At 47.6% G+C, this 26,614-nt stretch overlaps 1 protein-coding gene across 1 annotated transcript in view; it reads left to right on the top strand.

Moving 5' to 3' along the window:
* The window catches only part of TMEM132C (transmembrane protein 132C), a gene marked incomplete at its 5' end in the record, with an annotated part of 372,803 nt that overhangs the window by 298,535 nt on the left and 47,654 nt on the right, over window positions 1-26,614 (top strand). The gene's annotated exons all lie outside the window — the stretch shown is intronic.

Below are 26,614 nucleotides of genomic sequence, written 5' to 3'. Positions count from 1 at the left end.
TCCCAGGATGTTTGCCGCGGTTGTTTCATGGGACGTTTGCATCCACAGTTTCCCCTCTTCCTGGTCTTTGGAAGTTGCTGCCGTCGTTAATCCAGCCTGTCTCAACTTCAGCTATTTTCATAGCAGCTTCATGACATTTGCCAAATTTATAGTATTTACTTACTTTCTCTTCTTGAAGTCTACTCCAGTTCTTTTTACTTCTGTTCCTTTCTTATAAGGAAGCTTGAGGTCACTATGTCTATTAAGATGGGTATGGTATGTTGCTGCTACAGACAGCCCCCAAATCTTAGGTGCCTAATGCCATCTAGGTTGTTCTTGCTTCTGCCACGTGGTTTAGATGGTAGGGGGCTCCGTGCCAGGCAGTCCCTCAGGGATCTAGACTGATGGATACGTCATCATCTTGGAGCTGGAACATCAGAAACACGTGGCCTTCTTGGTGGCAAAGACAGAGGAGCAGTCAGAGTGGCCCGCAAGCTCTTCTAAGCAATGGTGTGTAAATTACATAGGACACTTTCACACACATCCTTGGGCAGAAGGAGTCCTGTGGCCCCATCAGATTTCAAGAGGGCTGGGAAACATGGGTGCAGAGGAAGAGCTGGGTGACTACCCCAGTCTCTGCCTCACTACACAGTAAGTCAACATGTGATTGACACAAGTAGAACACGACACGAATAGAGTATACACAAACCCGTGTTACCAACTTCTAGCTAGACCCCGTGCAGCTGGAACTGAGAAGAGAAGAGGATGATAAGGGGCTAGACTGTAACTCTATCCTGTGGTCACTCACCACGTCTGCCAAGCCCTGGGACTATATTCTCCAGGACCTGCCTGTGCACAAGTGTTAAGTCCTCCTTATGGAGGTACATAGAGGGTGGTGTTTCAGAGGCACTGGAAGAGCGTTCTGAAGTATAGCTCCAGTGGTCTTTGCCAGGATTCGCCTTCAGAGACATGGAGCCTGACGTGGATATTCTAAAACTAATTTCAGTTCAGCTTTGGAATAAGCAGGCTTCATTGACACCAGGTTAAGAAATATATCAATTAGAAGTCTTTGAGTTCCATGTGACAGAAAACCCGACTCAAACTGGCTTAAGCACGATGAGAAGTAACCAGCTCACATATAACTTAAAAAGTCTAGAAGAGTGTTTCTCAAATGTTAATGTTCATATAGGTCACCTGACGATTCTTCTCAGGTGCAGGTTCTCGTTTAGGAGGTCTGTGTTGGCTATTTTTTAAAGCTCCTAAGTTACGCCGATGCCTCTAGACAGAGACAGCAGAGCGCAGGTTGAGTACCAAGGGTGCAGGTGTGCAAATGACGTGATCACAGAAGGTGGCTTCTCTCCCCCTCTCAGCTCTGTGCTCCTCTTGGCTAGAGTCACGGTACAGGAGGCTCTGTCCCCAAGGTGGCCCCTGGCAGTGCCACGCTGACATAGTCACAGCATCACATCCAGCAGGAAAAGAGTGAAAGACCATTGCCGATCACCCAGAAAAACTCCTAGGACTGGCTCTGATTGGGATTGATTGTCTTGGCTTGGGTCACGCGTCTAACCTGGGAAGCCAGTCACGGAAGCCAAAAGGACGTGATGCTCTGAATGGCCAGGCCTGGGGAACACCTCCCCCTGGAGCATGTCTGGGATCAGATGGAGGGCTGGTAGGCGTGGTGCAGGATGGGAAAATCTGATTCCACTGAAAGAGGGGCAATGGCTGCTAGTCAGACACAGCAACAAATGTCCACCGCAGGAGGTGTTAGGATTTGTTAACACTCTGAGGTTAGAAAATGACTTCTCTTGACTTTTCATGTCCTAGAAGAGGCCTCAACAGTCTACAGCCCATGGGCCAGATTCAATCTGCTGCCTCTCTTGGTACACCACGCGAGCTAGGAATGGTTTTTGCATTTTCAAATAGCTACGTTTTGAACGGTGATATAAGTCGTTTCTTGATATGCTCAGTTTTGCCCCTTGGGTCCCAAACCCTGAAATAATTTCTGTCTGGCCCTTTAGAGAGAAAGTTTGCAGACCTATGTCACAGGACCTCGACACCAGTTCTAGGGTATAGGTGCCTAGTTCCCACGCTACCTATTTCAAAAAGATAAGCCCTGCAGATACTGTGAAAAGTAAAGTCATTGTAAGTATATGAGATAGGATTTTGGCCACACTCTTTGTTTTGGCCGTGCCCCGTGGCATGTGGGATCTTGTGGGATCGTAGTTCCCCGATCAGGGATCAAACCCATGCCCCCTGCTATTTGGAAACTCTGAGTCTTAACCCTTGGGCCACCAGGGAAGCCCCTGGCCATGCTTTTCAAGGGACTACAAGAAAGCCTTCTGTGAAGCAGCGGTATCATTATTATTGTGCTTATTATGTTTTTGTAATAGCTTTAAGGTAAAGTGAAATGACGACTTATGTCACACCCAGAATCCTTTTGTGTGCAAATAACTGTAAATGAATTCAAACTGGCTTCATCCGGAAGGTCACAGAGTGGCTGACTGAACGGAACAGAACGAGGACTTCCGACGGCCGGATTTAAGAGCTCATGTGATGTCATCCTTTTGCTTCCCCTCGAATGTACAGTTTGACATCAACTCTGCAAAGTGACGTGGACAGTTAGGAACTATACTAGCGAGTGGACAACAAAAGAGGCAATTTGGAGGGATTTCTATTCTCTTATTTTCTGTATTTTCAAAGGTTTTGTTTTGTTTTGTTTTGTTTTTCTGGAATGAGCTTTAGTACCTTGAGAAGCGGCCAAAACAGAAACTTTTATTGAAAGGAAGTAGCAAATGAAATGGCAGCTTGACTAGAAGATGAGAAATGTTTTAGAAAACTGAACAAGAGGCACATCTTTATGTTACCTGTCAGCAGCCAGTGAGGCAACGGATCAGTCTTTGAAAACAATTAATTGCCCCAATCGTTGCTCGTTCTAAAGAAAAGCAAACTGCCCAAAGGTAACATAGAGGATTCCCGAATAGGAAATGGGCCTTGTTGGGGAAGTTCTCACCTTAAAATCAGGCCTTCTCAAACCCCTGCCTAAATCCAGGAAGAAAGCCATGACGCCACCCATGTGCTTCTCAGTGGCCTCCTGTCTCACCCAGCAGTACCTTCCAACTCCCAGTGAGTAAATGAGACGGAAGGAGCAGAGGACGGTACCCTCAACTCTCCAGCAGAGTGACCCTTCCAGGCGGGAGCCCCCTGGATCACACTGCCCGCCCCCAGCACCATCCTGGGTGGAGAACTCGGCCTCACAAAGCCATCGTTTACCCACCCCGCCGTCAGACTTAACTCAGCGACAGGACCCTTTCCTTGCATGGGGGCAAGAAATCTTCAGGGTCCAGCTCCTTGGCCTTCGAGCATCTCCCAGCCCGCCAGTCCTCAGCTCCTGCCCTCAAGGTGCCCACATCAGCTGGGGGGGAAGAGAGGGAGGGGTCTGGCCGCTGGGACCAGGACGGAAGGCTGGTCCAGGGCAGCCTGGGGCCAGCACAGACTAGGAGACGAAGCGGCAACTTTAGTGCTTGGGCTTCAGTTCTTCTTTGATATAAGAGAAAAGTATTCACATCACTAGTTGAGACCCGACGAGAGTGTCACATGAGACCTCCATGTGACAGTTTCTGCAGGTTGGCGGCAGGGGTGCGGGGATGCTGGTCTCTTTTCAAGAATAAAGATGTGCAGAAGCCACTCAACCTCACCCTGAGCTCTTACGAGGTGCAGGCACTGTGGGTGCATGTTGTGTTCCATCGGAGGAGTCAGCAGTAAACTAACAGGGCTTCCCCTCAGGGGCAGGGGGATGTGGGAGGCAGACAGACAGCAAATAGGAAGCTATTTCTTACGCTAAGACCAGGTCATGATAAGGTGCTTCCACGAAGACGAATAACGCGGGACAAGGGGATGGCGTGTAACCCGTTCCCAGTTCTGTTCATGTCCCAGAGCTTCTCCCTGCAGTTTATTTAAAAATAAAACGGTAGGGGAGTTTCCTGGCAGTCCATTGGTTAGGACTCCGCAATCTCACTGCCGAGGGCCCGGGTTCGATCCCGCAAGACGCATGCCACGCAGCGAAGCCAAAAAAAAAAATTAAAATGAGGTCCAACATCCAGTGACTGGCGTCCTTACAAGGAGAGCTCAATTGGGATATCTGGAGGAGACCACAGGGGGGAAGGCCGTTTGGGGACGGCGGCAGAGCTTGGAGAGATGCACGTGCAAGCCAAGGAAAGCAAAACTTGCCAGTAACCTACAGAATCTAGAACAGAGGCAAGGACGGCTCTCCCCTAGCGCCTTCAGAGGCAGCCCGGCCCTAGGGACACCTTGATTTTGGACTTACGGTCTGCAGAATCACAGGAGAATGAATTGCTGTCGTTTGAAGCCACCCAGTTTGTGGTACTTCGTTACGGCAGTTCTGGAACACGGCTGCACCCCTATGCCTCCCCCTGTTGCTGCATCCCTGTCCCACCCCCGGCCCCATCTTGCCGCACGTTCGCCAGGGGCGTGGTCCTCTCTGCGTACAGCTCCTGTCCTGTCAAAGAGGCTGTTTTCCATGGTCCTCCTCCCTCTGGGTACCAGTAACTGGGCTGCTTGCCTCAGGCTCCCAGCTGAGATGGGCATCTGGGTATTGCACCATCCTTTGATCCTGCCCACAGCTCTGTCATCACACACTCTCCAGTTCACCTCCTTTGAGTGGACCTTCTGTTTCCAGCCAGGATGCTGAGGGATACCGAGGGGTACGTGCTTCCGACTCTCCTTCCCAGAGGACACATCACAACTGTCCTCAGTCTGTGAGGGGAGAGGTTAAGGGATCTCACTGGGCTATCCGAACCCCGTGGCCGGATATTTCTACCCAGCAGTATCCCGTGGTTACTTCTCTGCATCCTTTGTTGTTGCTAAATTCAGAGAACCAGACTGGGGAACGGAACGTCCATTCGCAGGCCTGTGGCATTGCAGAGATGCCCTTGGACCCCCTGTCAATCTACAAGTGATGGATGACTTAACTTGGCTTTGAAGTCCGTGGGGAAGCGTGTTGGCAATATCCTGTGTTAGAGAAAGGCAAATACAGGCATTTCAGAGAATCGAGGGACATCTCCTTTGACAGGGGTGGAATAATATTATTTTTAAAGGGACAATGAAAAGATAATGTTTTCTGATTTTCCCAAAGCACCCTGTGCTCCACGCTCCTTCTCCAACTTGAAGATTTTACATTTGTAATTCTCTAGGAGTATTTCAAGGATGGCTTTGATGCTCTCGGCAATTGAAAAATGTTTGCGCAGTTGAAAAATAACTATATGGGCAGAATAAGTGTTTTCCTTGCCACAGCTGGAGATTTTCTTTGGAATTCAATTTAAAAATGTCCCTCTCTCCAACTAACCAGCCCAGATTTGTGTCTAAAAAGCTGATCTATGACTCATCAGAAGCTGTTTTGACTTGGTGGCAATGGTTTCAAGGTTGCTGATTAGTTATCCAATTAATGGTACCTTATTCACTGCCTGCCACAAAGAAAATGCTCCAGAAACGTGATTATGATTGTCATTCATGTTTTCACCATCATTACGTGATCTTGGGTTTCCCCATCAGTAAAAGGAAGGGGTGGGGGGATGAGCAATGGCTCAGGTCTTTCCCAAGTTTATACTTTCCATTGTTTTACTTACATTGCGTAGAAAGTAAAAACTGCTCTGATTTTAAAGATTATATTACTTCACTGGGGATGAGAGATGGAGATGGAGAAAAAAAGTGATTCTAACATAGGAAGATTAGCGGGAGGGACTCACAGGCTAAGCGCTGTCTTCTTCCTCACCCTGAATGTCAGTTGGAGCCCACGTACTATAAGAGGGGACCCCAGGAGAGAAAACCGCATGCACCGTGGTACAATTAACTGCCAACCCTTAGCACACCAACTTCTCACTTTTTACGATGTCCAGACACCACTGAGTTTATCCTTTACTTAATATTTTCTCTAGTAGAGAACAGTATAGGAATTGGGAGCCAACTATGTTGGCGTAAGTCCTAGCTCTGCCTCTGAATGGCTGTGTGACCTCGGACAAGTGTCTTGACCTCTCTGTGCCTCATCTGTAGAGTGGGAATAGAAATAATACCAGACTCGTAGGACTGTTTTGAGAACTAAGTGTACTCAGAATTCCTTGCCTGGCACTGGTAAGCCTTCAGGAAATGCTAGCTCTTTTACCTTAAGTTGTTCCACGTTAAACTTCTAATTATATTTAAAAGGAAATGCTGCTTCAGTAGGTGTTGAACCAGTTGTTTATAGATCCCCTAAAGACATGATGTTAGTATAGAAATGTTCACCCATGTGTAGTCAGAATCACCTTGGGTGGGGGAGGGGACGCCCCAGGGGAATCTGTCCGCAGCCCGAGTGACCCCAAAACCCCACGTTCCCAGCGAGAATGCGGTCACCCACCTCACGACCCCACGTTCCCGCTGGAATGTCAGAAAAACAGTCCTGGGAGAGAGTGGCGAGAGGATGGGAAGTGGCAGATGACCAGGACGTAAAAATGCCACAGCACGCCTGAAGGGGTCTTTAGTCCCTTTGGGAATCACAGAGACCTCAGGCAGGTCTGTGAACCTGAACGGGAAAAATTCCACCTCCACGTTCACTAACAACCTCTAACCAAAACTCAGCATTTCCGCCCATTATGAACAGAGATCCCCCGAAGTGTTAGCAGCCACCACTGCACTCGTTTCACAGATTTCCATGCATGTTACTGGCGATCCAGACACCCTGAAATACCGTTTCTACTTTTCACTAGTTGGAAATTATGGTCACTTTACACCCAGTCCTAGATCTTATTTTGAGGTGCACTAACACAGAAGCACATGCATGACTCTCGTTCAGATATTCTTTATATTTTGATACCTGTATTTCAGCACAATTGGCTTCCTTTGCAAGCCTACGTATTTTATTTTATTCATTTAAAGACTTTATTCTTTTTAAATTAATTTTTATTGGAGTATAGTTGATTTACAATGTTGTGTTAGTTTCTGCTGTACCGCAAAGTGAAACAGTTACATATATACATATATCCACTCTTTTTTAGATTCTTTTCCCATATAGGTCATTACAGAGTATTGAGTCGAGTTCCCTGTGCTATACAGTAGGTCCTTATTAGTTATCTATTTTATATATAGCTGTGTGTATGTGTCAGTCCAAATCTCCCAATTTATTCCTTCCCCCTTCTTCCCCCTTTGGTAACCATAAGTTTGTTTTCTACATCTGTGAGTCTGTTTCTATTTTGTAAATAAGTTCATTTGTACCATATCTTTAGATTCCACATGTAAGTTATATCATATGATAGTTGTCTTTCTCTGTCTGACGTACTTCACTTAGTATGATCATCTCTAGGTCCATCCATGTTGCTGCAAATGGCATTATTTCGTTCTTTTTTATGGCTGAGTAATATTCCATTGCATATATGTACCACATCTCCTGTATCCATTCATGTGTCGATGGGCACTTACGTTGCTCCCATGTCTTGGCTACTGTGAACAGTGCTGCAGTGAACACTGGGGTGCATGGATCTTTTTAATTATAAAGACTTTATTCTGAGAAGGATTCTTAGGCTTCACCAGCCAGTGAGACATGCCCATGACACAAAAAAGACTAAGAGCTGTGGCCGCAGAGAATTAAACCCTCACCCCAAGCCCTCCGTCACCCCAGCCTGTGGGGAGAGGGCGATGCCACAGTGAACCTCTCCTTATTAAGCACCTACTGTGTGCCAGGTGCGGTTTGAGGTGCTGCCCAGCGCCTCCACGCTCAGCATCCTTGTCCTTGCTGAGTCCTCCCCCTGCAAGTCTCCCCGCCACGCCTGGTTCCTGCAGACTCAGCCCATGAGGGTCCCCCTCCCCCCATAGCATCCACAGCTGTCTCCTGACACCCTGCGCTGTTGTGCTACTATATCTTAGTCTCCTCATAGCTGAGGAAATTCCTCTTTTATCATTCCCCGACATTCTCTTTTTTACGTTTTTATTTATTTTTTTAATTAATTAATTTTTTAATTGATCTTTGGCTACGTTGGGTCTTTGTTGCGGTGCACGGGCTTCTCATTGCGGTGGCTTCTCTTGTGGCGGAGCACGGGCTCTAGGCGCACGGGCTTCAGTAGTTGTGGCATGCGGGCTCAGTAGTTGTGGCTCGCAGGCTATAGAGCGCAGCCTCAGTAGCTGTGGCGCACAGGCTTAGCTGCTCCACGGCATGTGGGATCTTCTCGGACCAGCGCTCGAACCCATGTCCCCTGCATTGGCAGGTGGATTCTTAACCACTGTGCCACCAGGGAAGTCCCACGTTTTTATTTGGTTACATATTTATTGCCTGCTTCCACCAGCCCTCCCCCAATCTGGAAGGTTGGCTCCGTGACAGCTGGGATTTCGTCTCTATTTCATTTCGGCCTAGAGTCCCTTACCGTCCATTTGTTCCATCTTCCATCAAATATTGTCTGCTGGGCGGCTGTGCACCAGGCTGGGGAAACAGCAAAGAACAGGCCCTATCCCCGTGTGCAGCATCCCATACATTATCCTGCGATGTCTGCTTTGAAAGTCCCCTCTGCGTCTGGGGCCCTTGTTCCCTCCTGCTGCCTCTCACCTAAGACGGCGGGTTCTGAGGTGCAGACGCACTCCCGCAGCACCGCCGTCTGCGGAGCCCCAGCGACTGCCAGCTGAGAAGACGGATCTTCACCTCCAGAGGATGCTGGATCCTGGTCAGTTCCATGGGAAGGAAGTCAAGAACGGCCTGGAAACCACTGGGCAGGATAAGTTAGCCTCTTAAGGACTCCAGGTGGCCGGTGAGATGCTACAGCAGGAATAACGCATTGTGGGCGCAGAATTCTACCCCCCTGCCGGTTCCCCTAACGCCCGCCACACACTCTGATGTGGCACCTACTCATCTGGGTTGTGTTTGTCACAAACAGGTCTCAGAGGTTGTGGCATCTCCCTGCCTTACAGCCACAGGCTCATCCGAGCCACCATCGTCTCCCTGCTGCCATCCTGACCCCTGACAGCTCATTCCTCATGTTGAGAACCTGACCAGGTCTCTCTCCTCCAGAATGGCACTCCTCGGATAACTCCCCTTGCAGAAGAAGGAAAGACGGAGAGAGAGAGAAAGAGGAAGAAAGGAAGGAGGGAGGGAAGGAGGGAGGAAGGAAGAAAGAAAGAATGAAGTACAGTGGGACTCACCAGGGCCTAGGCAGCCCTGAATGTCTGGCCCACAGCTGCTCTCTGACCTCGTGATCTTCCTCGCCTCCCCTTCCACTGCATTCCAGCCCCAGGGCCTTTGCACTTGCTGCTTCCTGTGTCTGGAACCTCTCCTCCAGATTCCGTACCACATTTTCCCCATGTTATACAGATCCCTGCTGAAATCTTCTCAGACTGCTTTCAGTGACCTCATCTTCTCACAGCCCAGTCACTCTATCTGCCCTGACTGCCTTGATTTTCTTTCATAGTAGGACAGAAAGTCGCCTGTTTATTTATGCGTTCATTGTCTGAATTTCCCCACTGGCATGTCAACTCCAGGAGGGAAGGGACCGCTCTATCAATAGCATCTAGAACAACGCCTCGCACACAGTAGGTGCTTAATAAGGAACTGTGGATTGAATGAATGAATAAATGACCCACCATATCTGTCCTCGAACTGAGAGACTCCTGTCTCTTCCATCGTTTGATCACCAGCCCCTGGCACTGCTCCTGCCAAAAGGACATTGCTCCAAAATACTTGTTGCCAGAATTTCTCCAGCTGAAAGGAAGATGTATGATTCTTACTGTTTTCTGTGTGGTTAGCGGTGCCAAGGCTAACATTCAATAATTGTCAGCCTTTCTTCTGCCGCCCCATAATTATGTCGGCATTTGAAACCGGTTAGAGCATTCATCTAGGAATGAATTTACAATTCATTTTCAGTAATTGTCCCACAGGAGAAAAAAGGAAATATTTTGGAGGAAAAAACAGAAGATGTGTCTGTGCGGACGTAATGAATTCTCTGGAGCCATTTCAATCCCTTTTACAAATAGACTTTGTATTTAGACCTGTTTTACAGCATCATCCACTCATTTTTTTTCAGATGAGAAGAGAGTTCAAGGGCTGCGCAGGGTCTTTTGTCCAGCTTTTGTTCATAAACCGTAAGACTTTAAAAGCAAGTCGTGGACTGAGAAAGGAGTGCAGATTGCGCTATTTAGGCGATTCTCAAACTTCTGAATGGTCAACGTCACCTGGGGGCTTGTTAAAACCCCAGTGACTGGGGGCTGCGTTGCCAGCCCCGCCAGCCCCACCCCAGTGACTCTGGCTCTGTAGATGGCGGTGGCGCCCAAGGATTTGAATCTCTGGCCATTTCCTGGTGACAGTGATGCTGCTGGTTCAGGGACCCCTCTCCCGGATCAAAGGCTCCCCCCTCCCTGCTCGGTTTTCCCTTTGCAACATCCACCTCTACCCAACATGAGGTTCTGTGTGATGTTTTTCGACTCTCAGTGACCCATCTCCCCTCTGGCCAGGCATGTTCGTGTGGGCATGTTCTTGGACTTGTCCGTGGCTGTGTCTTCAACTTCCAGAATGATACTCAGCACCTAGAGATGTTCAACAAATATCCCCATGGAATTAGTGAGTTCTAATAATGTATATACTTTCTGCACATTCCTAAACGTTATTCATTTCAGTTATACTCTAAGAAGGAGGAAAGAGACATGTTTAGACACTTAGAAGGCAGTGTTATCCAGTGGAACTTTCTGTAGCAAGGTTGCATATCTGCACTGTCCCATACGGGTACCACCAGCTACCTGGAGTCATTGAGCACTTCAAATTGGCTAGAGCCACAGAGGAATTTAACTTTTAACTTCACCTAAATGTAATTCATTGTAATGTAAACAGCCACATGTGGCCAGTAGCCCCTTTATTAGGTGGAGCGGTGATACAGAGGGATGGTAATGAAGGTGACTGAGTGGGAAATGTAGGTCCAGATTCTGCCCCAGCCCTGCTGTGAGTCCAAGCCTGTCCCTCATTCCTCATCTGTTCAGCCCTCACTGTAGTTTCTATGGGACTGTCCAGTGATTGGGCTGCATTTTTTTTCATACTGTATGCGATCTGGTATGTTAACCGTAAAAAGAAAAAGCATGATGGAAGATCTTTGAATTCCTTGTGTTTTATCAACCCAGTTTTGGAGCAGGTGTCAAGAAACGAGCTCAACTGGCTTAATCCAAAAGGAGGATTAATCACCGTTGTCCAAGGGCTTCAGGCACTGTTGGATCCAGGCACTCAAACAACATTTCCATCCATTTGTCTTTTTTTCTAAGCTCTGCTTTTCCGTCTGCAGACTTCCTTTTCAGGCAGGGTTTCCCAAAGGTAGCTGCGGGCTTCCACCCAAGTAATTTAGCATTCCTAGGAGAAAGTCTGCCTTTTCCCCAAGAGTTCCAACAGAAGTCTCAGACCCCACCCTGAGTCTAGCTTATCTGGGCATCCCATTTTGAGGCAACCACACTGATTACGATTGGCCTAGCATGGTGTGTGTACCCCAGAATAAGGCCAGGTCCAAAAAGAACCACAAAGAGTTTCCAAAACTTGAGTTTCCAAAACTTCCAGTTTTAATTTCTAATACAATAAATATCAATGAGCACAACCTATATAGGCAAAAGCTCTTTAGGGCCCTCAATAATTTTTAAGACTGTAAAGGGATCCCAAGACCAAAATGTTTGAGGACCTCTGACTTTGTGAGGACGGCTGGGAGAAATGGATACTAGTAATAAAAAGAGACGTTTAGGGAGAGTCGGATCCCAGATTTAGTCTTCCTGACCAAACAGTTCTTTACAAATGTGTGAGTTAACTATGAATGCGGATTTTTATTCATTATTTACCTTTACAACTAAAATCCTCTTCACGTGACCTTCCCTCCAGAAAAATCCAGGGTTAATAATTAATATTCTCAAGGCAATGGGAGAACAGCAAAGGGCAGATGTCAATTTACCTGTAGCAGTGGCTTCGCCTACAGAACGCCCTATTGGTTCATTCATTGAAGACACATTTATTGGATGTGCACAATATACCAGGCTAAAGTTCTAGATTTGGAGTTTAAGGACTGAACCAAATAATCAAGGGTCCTGCTTACATGCTACATGAATCAACATGCCCTTCATTAATGAAATCGAAAAGTAAAGAGGCTGCATTTAGAAACCAGTGTTCTCTGTTTTAGGAGAGATGGCTGTGAAAATACGTATGTGCTTCCTCTTCGTAATCCATGATGTCCTAAGGGAAGGTCCAAACCACTGGCCCAAGCAGAGTCTTCATGCAAATCAGAAAGAGGCGCCCTTGCATAAGACACTTGACTTCCCTCTGTTTTGCAGAACACCTCCAGAAGCAAGCCCTTGTGCAGTGCGAAGCCTGTGCAACTGTACTTGGCAGCCCTGCTGCCTGAACTTATCTGCAAACCAAGTAAAAACCCACTTTCCTTAGTTACAGGGAAAGAGATGCTATCTGATGTTCATTCTTTTGGTAGTTTTCCTTTCACCCTCATTTTAGGCTTTAGCACTGAACTAAGGACTTATTTCTGCCTTGCCTGTGCCAGAGTCTAAAGTGACTTTCATCTGTGGCTCAAGGTTCTTGGTGCCCCTCTTACTTCCTCTCCTTCCGAAGGGACCTTGAAAAGGGGGGATTTATAAGAAAACTAGTATGTGAGCAGTATATAATTCCTTTTCCAATGACTACTGTCTGGTAGTCATAGCCACTGAAACTGTCCTCACTCTTGTTGATAAATGCTGGGCCGGGCGGGTGTACATATCACCCACAAAAAGGGAGAAATGATCTAGTTACTCAGAGCAAGAATTTTACATCCCTCACTGTCATCAGACCTAAAATTCACTTACGAATGTGAGTATTATCTCAGATACCTGCTTGCATAATATTAAGAGGTTCTAAATAACAAATTTTCTAAGATACTGCATTGTGTCCTGTAATGGAAGAGAAAAAAACAGTTTTCCAAATGCTTACAGAATCCCTGCTGTGCTCAAGTGCAGAAATCACTGAAGCCCAAGTCCCTGCATACTAAAAGCTCTTGAAAGTAAAAATGAAAGGAATTGTTAATGGAATTTCATTTTCAAGAACCTTAGCTGGGTGCAGATTTGAATGAGAATTAATCTTGGTATTTTGCTTTATAAATTAATATAAGAACGGCTGGATGAAATGAGATTTTTTTCTTTGTCTCCATCCGGATGTTGTCACGGAGTTTAAAAAGGTCAAAATCAGCACATTCATTTATTTTATTGAAAGTGTTCTCTTTGCCTTCCAAACACACATCTGGGAGCATTCCAGTTTTCCCTAGGAGGGGCCACCTGCTACCAGGTTACATATGAAGCCCCGAAACTGATCTCCATTAACTAAAAGCAGCCTGCAGTGAAGCTATAATCCCTCGGGGCTGCGGCAGAAAATTCTAAGAGCTCTTGGTAATTTGTGATTCTGTTTCCGAATCTAAAGAGAACTTCTGAGCAGCCATGGCTGACCAAGTGGACGTCATTTACATGCTGCACACTCCTGCCATGCCACCTCCTTGCCCCAAATCCTGGCCTGAGTGGGAGCTGCCCCTTGCCCACATATTGTGGGAAGGCTCCAAGCTTAGGACAAAAGTACTACATGTTGCACACTGTACGTTTAAGGACCCCAGAAGGTGGGTCCAGCCACCTCCTGAAGCCCCCCTCCCTGAACCTCCTTATCTCAGCTCCATTATTCCTCTTGCCCAGGGTGGTTGATGATTCTTTTTCCCTCTAACCAATCCAGAATCTAAGAGACTGGCTAAGAGGCTGTAGCTATAGTCTAAGGCATTTTTCTTTTACCATAACCTTTTCCAAATTACACTTGCTAACTCATTTTTCAGGTGTCGCCCCCGTACCCACCTTCCTACCATACAATCCTGCTTCTGGGAGACCCAGCAAACAAAATAAAGCCTCTCTGGATACAAACATCCAGTTGGCTCCCACATTTGGGGCAGGTGGAAATTCCCGGAACAGGACTGCCAAATGCACTGTGAATGTTGGCCTTTCCGTGACCTGATTTCTCGGCAGGCTTCCGTGTCGAGGTAGGGACTCTGGAACTTTGGGAATCAGCAAACAAAAATGTCACCCATAATTTGGGGGCTGACACCATGGGAAATATGAGAGCGCCGCCTTTATCTGCAACATCTCCAGAAGTTTCTAGTTTCACGCAGGAGACCTGATTTGGGTTGTTTTATCCTCAGTTCTGCAAAGAACTGGACTGGATGCCTTTCTTGGTTCTGTGAGTGGCCAAAGGCTAGACAGTGAGTCGTAACCCCCTTCCCTGACATCTGCTCAGCACTCTATAATTTGTAAAAGACTTTCCCATATTTGGTCTTGTGTTATGTTCATGAGTGTCATTCATGGAGAAGCCTCCTTGGAGGCAAACACCACCAGTATCCCTCTGAAAATGTGGTTGTGTCATCCTGGGGAGCCTAACCCAAGAGTCAGAGGCAAAAATCAGCAAAAATTTCCAGAAATTAGAGCTTCCCTGATGTGGCGAATCTGTGAAGTCCAAGTTTGCTGAATCACATTGAGGCTCGTCTCCATGACGATGGTAGCTGACATTTACCGAGCGCTGGCCCTGTGCTAAGTGCTTCATATTCGTTGTTTCCTGCAGTCCTTAGAGCAGCTGCTTCAGCAGCGTCTGGAGCCTGTATTGTCTTCAGTTCGTGGGTGAGGGCACTGAGGCCTGTGGTGTAGCTAATATTCCTACAGTTACATGGCTTGGGAATGGTGCAAAACGGGTTTGAACCCATAGCTAACTCCAGTGTCTCTCTTCTTGATTTTCACACTTCATACTGGAAAAGATCTATGGTAGAAGGGTGCAGAGGAGGAGGTGAATGATGATGAAGCTGTTGATGATAGTGGTGGTGATGGTGATGACGATGATAGCAATGGTGAGTGTGATGATGGTGATGATGAACATGGTGATGGTGAGGCTGAGGGTGATGGTGATGGTGGTGGTGATGATGGTGGTGATGGTGGTGATGATGGTGATGGTGATGGTGGTGGTGATGATGATGGTGATGATGGTGGTGATGGTGATGGTGATGATGATGGTGATGATGAAGGTGATGGTGATGATGAAGGTGATGGTGATGGTGATGGTGATGATGGTGATGGTGGTGATGATGATGGTGGTGATGGTGATGATGGTGGTGATGATGGTGGTGATGGTGGTGGTGATGATGATGGTGATGATAGCAATGGTGAGTGTGATGATGGTGATGATGAACATGGTGATGGTGAGGCTGAGGGTGATGGTGATGATGGTGGTGATGATGGTGGTGATGGTGGTGATGATGGTGATGGTGATGGTGGTGGTGATGATGATGGTGATGATGGTGGTGATGGTGATGATGGTGATGATGAAGGTGATGGTGGTGGTGATGGTGATGGTGATGATGGTGGTGATGAAGGTGATGGTGGTGGTGATGGTGATGGTGATGATGGTGGTGATGATGATGGTGATGGTGATGATGATGGTGATGATGAAGGTGATGATGGTGATGGTGATGATGATGGTGATGATGAAGGTGATGGTGGTGATGGTGATGATGATGGTGATGATGAAGGTGATGGTGATGATGGTGATGATGGTGGTGATGGTGATGGTGATGGTGGTGGTGATGATGATGGTGATGATGAAGGTGATGGTGATGATGAAGGTGATGGTGATGGTGATGGTGATGATGGTGATGGTGGTGATGATGATGGTGGTGATGGTGATGATGATGGTGATGATGAAGGTGATGGTGGTGGTGATGATGAAGGTGATGGTGATGATGGTGATGGTGATGATGGTGATGATGATGGTGATGATGGTGATGATGGTGATGATTGTTATGGTGATGATGAAGGTGATGATGGTGATGGTGATGATGGTGGTGATGATGGTGATGATGATGGTGATGATGGTGGTGATGGTGATGATGATGGTGATGATGAAGGTGATGGTGGTGGTGATGATGGTGATGATGGTGATGATGATGGTGGTGATGGTGATGATGATGGTGATGAAGGTGATGGTGGTGGTGATGATGGTGATGATGGTGATGATGAAGGTGATGGTGGTGATGGTGATGGTGAAGGTGATGGTGGTGGTGATGATGGTGATGGTGGTGATGATGATGGTGATGGTGAAGGTGATGGTGATGATGGTGATGATGGTGGTGGTGATGGTGATGGTGATGGTGGTGGTGATGATGATGGTGATGATGAAGGTGATGGTGATGATGAAGGTGATGGTGATGGTGATGGTGATGATGGTGATGGTGGTGATGATGATGGTGGTGATGGTGATGATGATGGTGATTATGAAGGTGATGGTGGTGGTGATGATGGTGATGGTGATGATGAAGGTGATGGTGATGATGGTGATGGTGATGATGGTGATGATGATGGTGATGATGGTGATGATGGTGATGATGATGGTGATGATGATGGTGATGATGGTGATGATGATTGTTATGGTGATGATGAAGGTGATGATGGTGATGGTGATGATGGTGGTGATGATGGTGATGATGATGGTGATGATGATGGTGGTGATGGTGATGATGATGGTGATGATGAAGGTGATGGTGGTGGTGATGATGGTGATGATGGTGATGGTGATGATGGTGATGGTGATGATTGTGATGATGGTGATGATTGTGATGATGATGATAATGAGGGTGATAATGGTGATAATGATGATGGACATGAGGATGGTGATGATATGATGATGGTGGTGGTGATACTGGTGATGATGGTAATGATATAATGATGATGTTGATGGTGGTGATGATGATGATAATGATTATGATGGTGATGGTGATGATGATGATGGTGATGCTGATGATATTGGTGATGAGAATGGTCTTGGTAATAATGGTGATATTGTCTTTGAGAACAGCCAAAAGTCAAATCTGATGAATGAGCAAGTTGGAGAAAGAGAATGGTGTCTTTGATTCAAAATGAGGTGTCAATAAATGGAAGAGATTTACTTCTTTCTTTTCTTGTGTCCATAACTTCACTCTAAGAGTAGTTCCCAAGGGTGAGCAGTCACAATATCCCAGACATGGGCACCTCACGGGAATAGAGTGGCCTCCCAGTGTGGTGACCAACCGTCCCAGTTTGCCCAGAACTGAGAAGGTTCCCAGGATATGGGATTTTCAGTTTTAAAACTGGGACAGTCTGGGCAAACCAGGGTGAGTTGCTTACTCTTCTTCCCAAATTGATTTTGGGGTTACAAACAGTGGTGTGTGTGGTCCACTGTAGTTATTTTAGGACCATCTTTTTGCTTCATAAGCAGAGACCCTAAACTGGAAGAAGTCCTGTGTCTGAATGCAGCCTGAAGATGAGTTTCGTTTGTTGTCCATGTATATCAATTGAGAGATTTCACACAAACAAATCCAGTATCTTGACTTCTCTTGAAAGAATCAGAAGATCAGGGAGTCTTCTGGCCCAAATTCTTATCAGGCAGCAACCAGTGGAATCCTTTGGACCAGCACGAACTAGGGTTCGTAATAGTTTCTACCGAATCTGTTTCACCCATTTGTTTTGCCTGCCCAAACTCTGTAGGCATCTCAGTTGAAATAATGCATGTAATTTGCACAGTGCTTGGCACTTAGGAAGTACTTGGCTATTTTAGTTTATGATTCCTGCTTAGGAGTTATACCTCTCAACTCAAGAATACCACAGTCTTTCAGCAATAAACAGGAAGGAAGTGTGATGCATATTACGGAACAGATGAACCTTGAAAGCATCACGCTAAGTGGCAAAGCCCGCCACGAAAGACTACACATTATAAAACTTTATTTCTGTGAAATGTCAGAGTAGGTAAGTCCATAGAGTGGGAAGGTAACTTTGTGGCTGCCCGGACTGGGAGGGATCAGGGGCGGACAGCTTAGACATACAGTTGCTTTTTAGGGTGATGAAAGGGTCTAAAATTGATGGTGGCAATGGTAGCACCATTCTACGAATCTACTAGACATCGTTGGATTATACACTTCAAATGGGTGAATGGTAGGGCATGTGAACTATATCCCAAAGAGCCGGGGGTTTTTTTAAGTGCTGCAGCCTAGCTCAGATCCAAGTGCAAATACTGCACCCCTCTGAGGTCATCAGGCTGGAGGGATGAAGAGAGACACAGAAGGCTTGGGGGAAGCAGGGGGCTCGAACCAGTCCCTGGTGGGATCGCAGACTTTAGAGACAAACAGTCCGGGTTTGAGTCATGACACCCGGGACCGCCAGTCCATCCTGGCACCAGGGTCCTCCCTTTCTTCAGCCACGTTTCAGCACCAGTGCAGCCGGCGTGCTGGGTCCCCCTTCACACGACTAGTTCCAGCCTCAGGCCTTTGTCTGCACCATCGTCCCCTTGTGGGCGCATCTTCTGTCACTTTCCTCACTGATCCCCACCACAGTCTCCTTCGATAATAATAATAAACCAGTAATTACAGACATGTCCTCCCAAGTATCCCTGTGTGATGGGTGCTGGGCTGGATGTGTCCAAGTCCTACCCCCTGGTAACGATGAATGTGACCTTAATCGAAAATGGGGTCTTTGCAGATGCGGTTAAGGTAAGGATCAAGCTGAGATCGTGGTGGATCAGGGTGGCCCTAAACCCAGCCAGAGAGTCCTTATAAGAGATGGAAAAGGAGACACAGAGACACAGAAGAAGGCCATGTGAATTGGAGGCAAAGATGGAGGGATGCGGCCCCGAGCCAAGGAACGCCAGGGGCGTGGCCATCACCAGGAGCCGGAAGAGGCAGGAAGGATGCTTCTCTAGAGCCTTAGGAGGGAGCACGGCCGTGGCGACACCTTGATTTCAGACTCCCGGCCTCCAGAACCATGAGAAAATACATGTCTCTCGTTTAAAGCCGCCAAGTTTATGATGCTCTGTAAGAGCTGCCACAGGAAACTAAGAGAGGATGGTACTATTATTATCGCCTTTTTAAAGAGGAGGAAGCTGAGGCCCAGAAAGGTTAAGTAGTTTGCCAAGGACACACAGCTTATGAGTGGCAGGCCGTGCATTTGAATCAGGGGGTTTGTGCCGTTACCTTGTCCATCCCACCCCCTGGCACAGCTGGGCAGAGACCCAGGAAGGGTTTCAGCGAGCATTTGACAAACAGGGGGCAGCGTTTGACATTCGATTGTCTGAAGGCTCTCCATCCTTGTGACTGTAATTATCTCTCACTGACTCTCAGAGAAACCTTCTTCCTTGAATTTGCCAGAAAAAGCGCAAAGGCGACAAACTAGCTCTCGTTCCCTTAATCACTTGAAAGAAGGAGGCAAGATCTCTTTTCTCCCCAGGCGCTTATTTATCCAATATGTCAGGAACTCCACGTGGGACACGGGATTCTTATGACCAGATTACTGCTTACACTTCCCGAAATGAAATCTACAAAGCTGAGGGAAAGCAGAGGAACCTGGAACATTTCTCTACTAATTTTGCAAAAGGTCTGCCTTAATCGGAAGGATTAGCCCAGGGGCAGTTCAGGGAGCCTCTTGGCTACTGCTGTCTGGTTGTACCCTTTTGATATGGACCTCACATTCTCCTGGATTCTCCCAGACTCCTCAGCAGACACGCTCGTTAATGATTAAGGCGGAGGTAATGAAACCTCAGCTGAGGGACTCGGCTAACCCAGGGCAGAGAGAAACCACCCAGCCGACAGCTGCAGTGCACGTGCCCAGCCGACAGCATCCGAAGCCGGCATTTGGTGCCCTTATCTCATAATTCAGACACTGTATTTGCTGGTAGAGACAAAAGGCAGATTTTTTTTAAATCCCAATTTTACAAGGAAACTTGAAATAGGGAATGTGAAATACTTCTCATTTTATATATATGTGTATGTGTGTTGATAATGAATTTAAATGGTTGTTATCATTATATATATATATATGTATGTATATATATATATATATATATATATATATTTTTTTTTTTTTTGGCTGCGTGACTTGTGGGATCTTAGTTCCCGACCCGGGATCGAACCCAGACCCTCGGCAGTGAGAGCACGGAGTCCTAACCGCTGGACCCCCAGGGAATTCCTTCATAAAACATATTATTGTTATGTTTGCTGCTTCTAACTACCCTTCTCATTTTCTTCAGTTTTTGTTTTTCGGTTGGTGATGGGCCCAAATGCCTCCTTGCTGTCTATCTGATTCCTTCCAAATCCTCTTCAACATACAGATTAAATTTGATGCTCGAGCGATGGTTCAGTGACTGTAGCCAAGACTTACCATAGTTATTCATGTAATTCTGAAGTGTTAGGGTAATGTAAATGCTTGATGGAATTAGTCATTGGGAAATGCAAATTAAAGCACAGTTTACGCTCACTAGGATGGCTGAAATCAAAAAGACGGATAATACCAAGTGTCAGCATGGGTATGGGAAACACATCTGTATCGGTGGTGGGAATGTAAAACGGTAAGCCATTGTTAGAAAACAGTTGAGCAGTTTAGTAATGCATTAAAGGTTCACTTGCCATACAACCCAGTGACGCTGCTCTCAGGGGTCTAGAGAAATGAAAACACCTGCTCACGTGGAGACAGGTGGGCAAACATTATGACACAACACAACCCATCATCGCCGAAAATCCAAATATCCCTCAACTTGAGAAAAGTAAACAATTGAGGGATAGAGGACAGAACACTGTTTGCAGTAAAAAGGAAAAAAAAAACTACCGATGCCTCAAGCAACTGAGATGAAAACAGCCAGGTACAAAAAAACTACACACCGTAGGAGTCCATGATGCGAAATTTTAGAAAAGACACAACTTTAGAGACAGAAGGCCGATCAGTGATTGCCTGGGGACCGATGTAGGAGCACAGCTTAATTGCAGATGGCCCGAGGGGAACTTAGGCTGATGGAAATGTTCTGAAACTGCATGGTGGTAACGGTTCCACAACGACATAAAGTCACTGAAATTCATCAGACTATGGATGAATTTTACAGTGTGTATACTTTACCTCGGAAGGGCCCTGGAGCAGCCATCAGGACTAAGGGAGTAGATTCCATTCTACCCGGATCAGGGATATGGGCTGTGGTTTGTGTTTGTTCAGAAAAATCAGTACCAAGTGAAAATTCTCCATTTGCTGCAATGCTGTGTATTACCAATGTCTGCCACTAGGGGGTACTATCATCCATTACTTCTGTGGTCAATGACCAGTCATCAAGGCATAATTATGGCCGAGTAGGATTCATCGGGGATTTTGAACAGATTTGGGCAGGCGGTGTTGAAAAGGAAAATAAGTTCTCTGTGCCAACAACTAGAGTGGGCATTAATTGGGCACTGAGATGTAGGAACTCTCTGGCCTTCACTGATCTATGCCTGAGGCAGCCCAGAAGTTCAGAGTGGACCACTGGTCCTGCCACTGGAGAAGGCCTGGGATACTAGGTGTGACTGTGTCCAAGCCACTGCCCACAGAGCTGAGGATTCTCCCAGCCAGTCAGGTTCCCTCCCTCCCACCCCTTTGCCACCAGCAGTGAGGGCACAGCCCCTAAACTCACCAGCTGGATTCTCTGACCCTCAACTGGCCTGATACGAGGACACGAAACAACTGTTGGGGTTCGTTCATTAGCATCCCCTTGACAAGACGTGGGGCAGCCTTGGTTGCCCAGATTCAACCATGGTGGCTGCCCCGTTCCCGGGCCTGACCACCTTCTGAAACCCAAGATCCTGCTGACAAATTCCCTGCTGGCTTGGGTTATCTAGGGCTCATTTCTGTGCTCACAACCCCAGATTCCCACTTGATAAAACCTGTCTGTACGATTTTGATGGGAAGAGCCAAGGGAGCCCACCTCTACGATTCTCTCCCCTTAGAGCCCAGGGCTGTTGTCTCAAGAGTACGTTGGTACCTTGTGCCTCTGAGTTAGAATTTCTTTCCCTCTCCCTGGGTTCCCCCTGAAACCCCAGTGCCCCTGGCAGGGGTCGTCCAGTTAGTTCGGTCTACCGTGCTTGAATGTGAGCATGTTTACTGGAGGGCTTGCTTGTGTTCAGGTGGCCGCCACGCCTGGCTTCTCTGGGGGATGCGTCAGCAGACGTCCTGCTAGCTCCTGCCAGACAAGAGCTGGGATTTCAGCGGTGCACAAAATTTATTTATCACACTCACGCGAAGCTTGGTGCAGGTCGACCTGTGCTCGATTCCATCTAGCGACTTAGGGATTTAGCTCCCCCCATCCTGCACCCAACATTGCCCCACCAGGGAGAGAGAAAGCAGAGAGCCGGCCCACTGGCTTTTACCTGCCTCAGCCCAGAAAGGATATACATCAATTGCACTCACTCACGTTTAACTGGCTGCAAGTGGTCTGGACACCTGTTCTTCCCGGTGACTCAGGAAGGAGGGGAGGTCCGGGTACCGAAGCGCCCCTGAAATGTCTCTCATACAGGGTGTGTGTGGAAGGTGACAGAAAGGGTCCTAAGGATAAGAAGCAGCACAGGGACCGCTGGCCACTTCTGTTCCCTTCATAATATTGCTGGGGTGGGTGGGCTGTACCCGCAGGACTAGCCTTTGAAGCATCCTTGACTCACAGCAACAGCATCTGTCTGTACTTCCATGAGGCAGAACTATTGAGAACAGAAAGCGACTACAACTTGGGAGAAATAGAGTACGTTTCTCATTTCTCAACTCCTTTCCTGGCTAGGTTGCAAAAAAATGTGACATTTCTCCGGGAAGTTGATGCCTCGTGTTCCCATGTGCCATCCCAGCCCGTGTAATAACTCAATTACAGCGCTAGACCTTCTGGAGACGCTAGCCTTCTTAAATTGAATTGTTTTCTTGTTTTAAATGAACATTTTGGAATAAAATCTCCATCTTGTATTAGAAGCAAATTGACAGATAAGTAAAGTTCGGCTCCTGCACCCCAGTTTGCACTGAGAATGGATTTCAGGTAAATGAGGTGGGAGTTGCATTTCCCGGTAGTGACAGAACCGAAAATTATTGGTCTGTTACTGCAAGCCCGCAGCGCTGTGAGCGGAGGTCCTCAGGGAGGGAAGGAAATTTGCTCAGCTACCGTTGGAGACAAGTTGCAGCTCCCCGGGATTGATTTGCTAAATGGTTTACTATTGTGCCTCTGTGTTTCTCCCATGCTAACTGCTGGCAGAAACTCAGAGCTGCAATCCGGAGAAGAATGAGGTTTTTCACTTCTCGTGACTAATGCGGTCAGCACAGTTCTCCACAATTGGAAACCCACATGCCTGGACACGTGTAGGTCATTTCGGCATGACCAGCTACCTTTTGTGTTCTGACCCTCCGGGTACCCCCAAGAAAACCTATTAAGACTCATGTAACAGCACCATTAAAAAGCAATGGACTGGGCTTCCCTGGTGGCGCAGTGGTTGAGAGTCTGCCTGCCGATGCAGGGGACACGGGTTCGTGCCCCGGTCCGGGAAGATCCCACATGCCGTGGAGCGGCTGGGCCCGTGAGCCATGGCCGCTGAGCCTGCGCGTCCCGAGCCTGTGCTCTGCAACGGGAGAGGCCACCACAGTGAGAGGCCCGCGTACCGCAAAAAAAAAAAAAAAACGTCTTCAGAAAGCCCTTCAATTCTCCTGCCTTAAATGCTTTTAGAACATAAAACTAGAAAGGCTGGCAGGCAGTATCTGTTTTCCATCTCTTCCCCATGCATTTGTGGAGCTCCTACACTGGAGAACAGGATGCCTTCCTTCTTGGAGCTTTCATCCCAGACACGGCCCCCAACACTGAAATGAAACACATCGTGTCCTGGGTGGTCAGAGCTCTGGAACGCACAGCAGAGAATGGGGATATGGGGAGGTAACATCTGGACAGAGATGCTTGGGACGTGAGGATGGAGCCACGTGGATGTCTCGAGAAAGCATTCCAGGCAGGACAGTGGGTACAAAGGTTCAGTCGCGTTCAACGCACAGCAAAGAAGCGGTGGTGTCTGGAAAGCATGTGGAAGGGAGAGTAGCAGGAGGAAACCAAAGAGTCTGAGGGCGTCCAGGGCCTGCAGGGCTTTGCCTCTCGCTCTGTGTGGGATGCAAACCACGAGAAGGTTTGAGCAGAGCAGGACAGGACCTCCTTCGGGTTTCAAAGGGCACAGCCCTTGGGTGGAAAGTAGATTCTCTCCAAATAGGATCCAGCCGCCTAGGTTAGATAATGCAGGGGCCCAGTGCCATGCCCCTCTGCACATCAAGGGGTCTGTTGTTGGCTGTGGGGTGGGTCTGTGCCGGGAGCAGAGCCCATCCCGTACAGGGATCCCTTCCTGTTCCCGAAATGGGAAGGGAGACAAGTTCGCCTCACAGCGTCCCATTGATCTGTGCTTTGAAAATCGGAAGAGACACAGGATCCAACAAAGAACTCCTGTGCTAAGAAAGAGTCAGCCGGGAGGGGTCACTAATTAAGATGCAGCTCGAAAGGCAGCCAATGGGCTGGGACTATAATTAATGAGACACCGTCTAGGAACACGCGGGGCTGGGAACACGGTGTTCGTTCTGAGAGTCACAACAAGCGGCATTCACGGCAGCGGGAGGGGGCCGTCGCCCTCATGCCTGGACGTGGAGAGCGGACCGGGGGCCCTGGAACAGACGCCTGACCGGTGGTCAGCATCCGCTCATCCCAGCCTCTGACCTGGGGCACAGACATCTCATTGCCTCTGTGGCTTTATGAAACGACAGTAAAAAAAAAAAAAAAAAAAATCACCTCCTTCTGCCCAGACGCCAGAGAGGTGGATTGTATAGGATTTTAAAAAAGTGCTCGGACCGCTTTGGAGGAAAGGCGATTCCTACATTGGGGGGGATTATTGTAACTTTTCCAGTGCCAAGAAGTTGAAGATAATTCATCTTAAGAAAGAGTCTAGGTAATTACCTGGCTTTAAAAAGGCATTTTCACATCCCCACTCCTAGGTATACTCGCCAGAGAAACGACAAGCTTCAACCACACACACAAATCTTGCGCTCAAATATTCGTAGCAACATTGTTCGTATTAGCCAGTAGTAGCCACTATGTGGTCCAATAACGACCCAAATGTCCATCGGTTGATGAATGGATACATGCAATGAGGTCTGTTCATACCCTGGAATATTATTAGGCGATAAAAAAAAGAACGAAGCCCTGACACAGGCTACAACGTGGATGAACCTGGAAAACATGATGCTGATTGAAATAAGGCAGACACAAAAAACCATGCAGTGTGTGAGTGCACTTATAGCAAGTGTCCAGAGAGGCAGATCCACAGAGACAGGAAGTAGACTGGTGGTTGCCGGGGGCAGGAAGGAGGGGAGGCTGGGGATGACTGCTGATGGACGTGGAGTTTCCTTGGGGGCATGAAAATGTTTTCAAACTAAACGGGTGATGGTTGCAACTGGCAATTACGTGTTAGATCGGTGAACAGCTGCATCTGAACTATATCTCAGTAACACTGTGTTTTTGTTTTGTTTTGTTGTTGTTGTTGTTTTTTGCGGTACGCGGGCCTCCCCACTGCTGTGGCCTCTCCCGCTGCGGAGCACAGGCTCCGGACGCGTAGGCTCATCGGCCATGGCTCACGGGCCCAGCCGCTCCGCGGCATGTGGGATCTTCCCGGACCGGGACACGAACCCGTGTCCCCTGCATCGGCAGGCGGACTCTCAACCACTGCGCCACCAGGGAAGCCCCACACTGTGTTTTTTTTAAGGACCTTTCCTGAGATGTATAATATATGCATTTGCTTTTTCAAAGTCAGTTTACAGCATCTTTAGGGATAGTGCCGTCAGATAGTGTAAGGGCTCGGAGCCAGGGTTCTCTCTTCCCTCCCCTTCTCACCCTGTCACTTAGCAGCTGTAGATTCTTTAGCAAGTTACTTAAACTTTCTGCAACTCTTAAACTTTTTTCTAACCTAGGAAGTGGGGGAGAAGGGAAGTACCTGCCTCGTGGGGTTGTTGCAGGGAGGAAGGAAGTCAGCACATGCAAAGAAGCCTGGAACAGCATGCAGTACTTGGAAAGGCTCAGAATCACAGTGGGCTGTGAGCTGGCCCGTGCGGGTGTTGGTACCGTCACTGGTAGAGTCAGTGCTGTGTCAGCTCCGAGGGCTGTTTTGCATAAAGGCAGGCGCTCACGTTGAACGGCTTGGCTGTCAGAAGACTGGAAGGTTCAAATAAAGTCCTCTGGGCCTCAGTTTTCCCATCTGTGGTAACATCAACCCTTTCTCCTCTGCCATGTTGACGATCAAAGTGGCAGTAATCCACATGAAGGTTCTCTGCAAAGGATGAAAGAGACATTCTTGTGGATTTAATTATGTCCCCCGAAAAGAGATGTTGGCATCCTAACCCTCAGAATCTGTGAATGTGATCTTATTTGGAAAGAGGGTCTTTGCAGAAGTCATCAACTTAAGATGAGATCATTAAAATGGGCCCTAGGCCAACAGGACTGGTGTCCTTATAGGAAGAGGGAATTTGGACACCCCACACACAAGACCACAGATGATGGAGGTGGAGATTGGAGTGAAGTGTCTACAAGCCAAGGAACACCAAGGGCTGCCAGCCCCGCCCAGAAGCTGGAAGAGGCAGAGAAGGATTCTCCCCAAAACGTTCCAGAGGAAATGTGGTCCTGCCAACGCCTTGATTTTGGACTCTTGCCTCTGGAGCTGTGAGAGAATAAATTTCTGTTGTTTTAAGCCCCCCATCTTGCTATCCTATGTAAGAAAAGCCCTAGAAAATT

Source organism: Grampus griseus, assembly GCF_964374135.1.
Source record: "Grampus griseus genome assembly, chromosome: 12".
NCBI lineage: Eukaryota > Metazoa > Chordata > Mammalia > Artiodactyla > Delphinidae > Grampus > Grampus griseus.
This window is presented reverse-complemented; position numbering and strand designations above follow the sequence as displayed.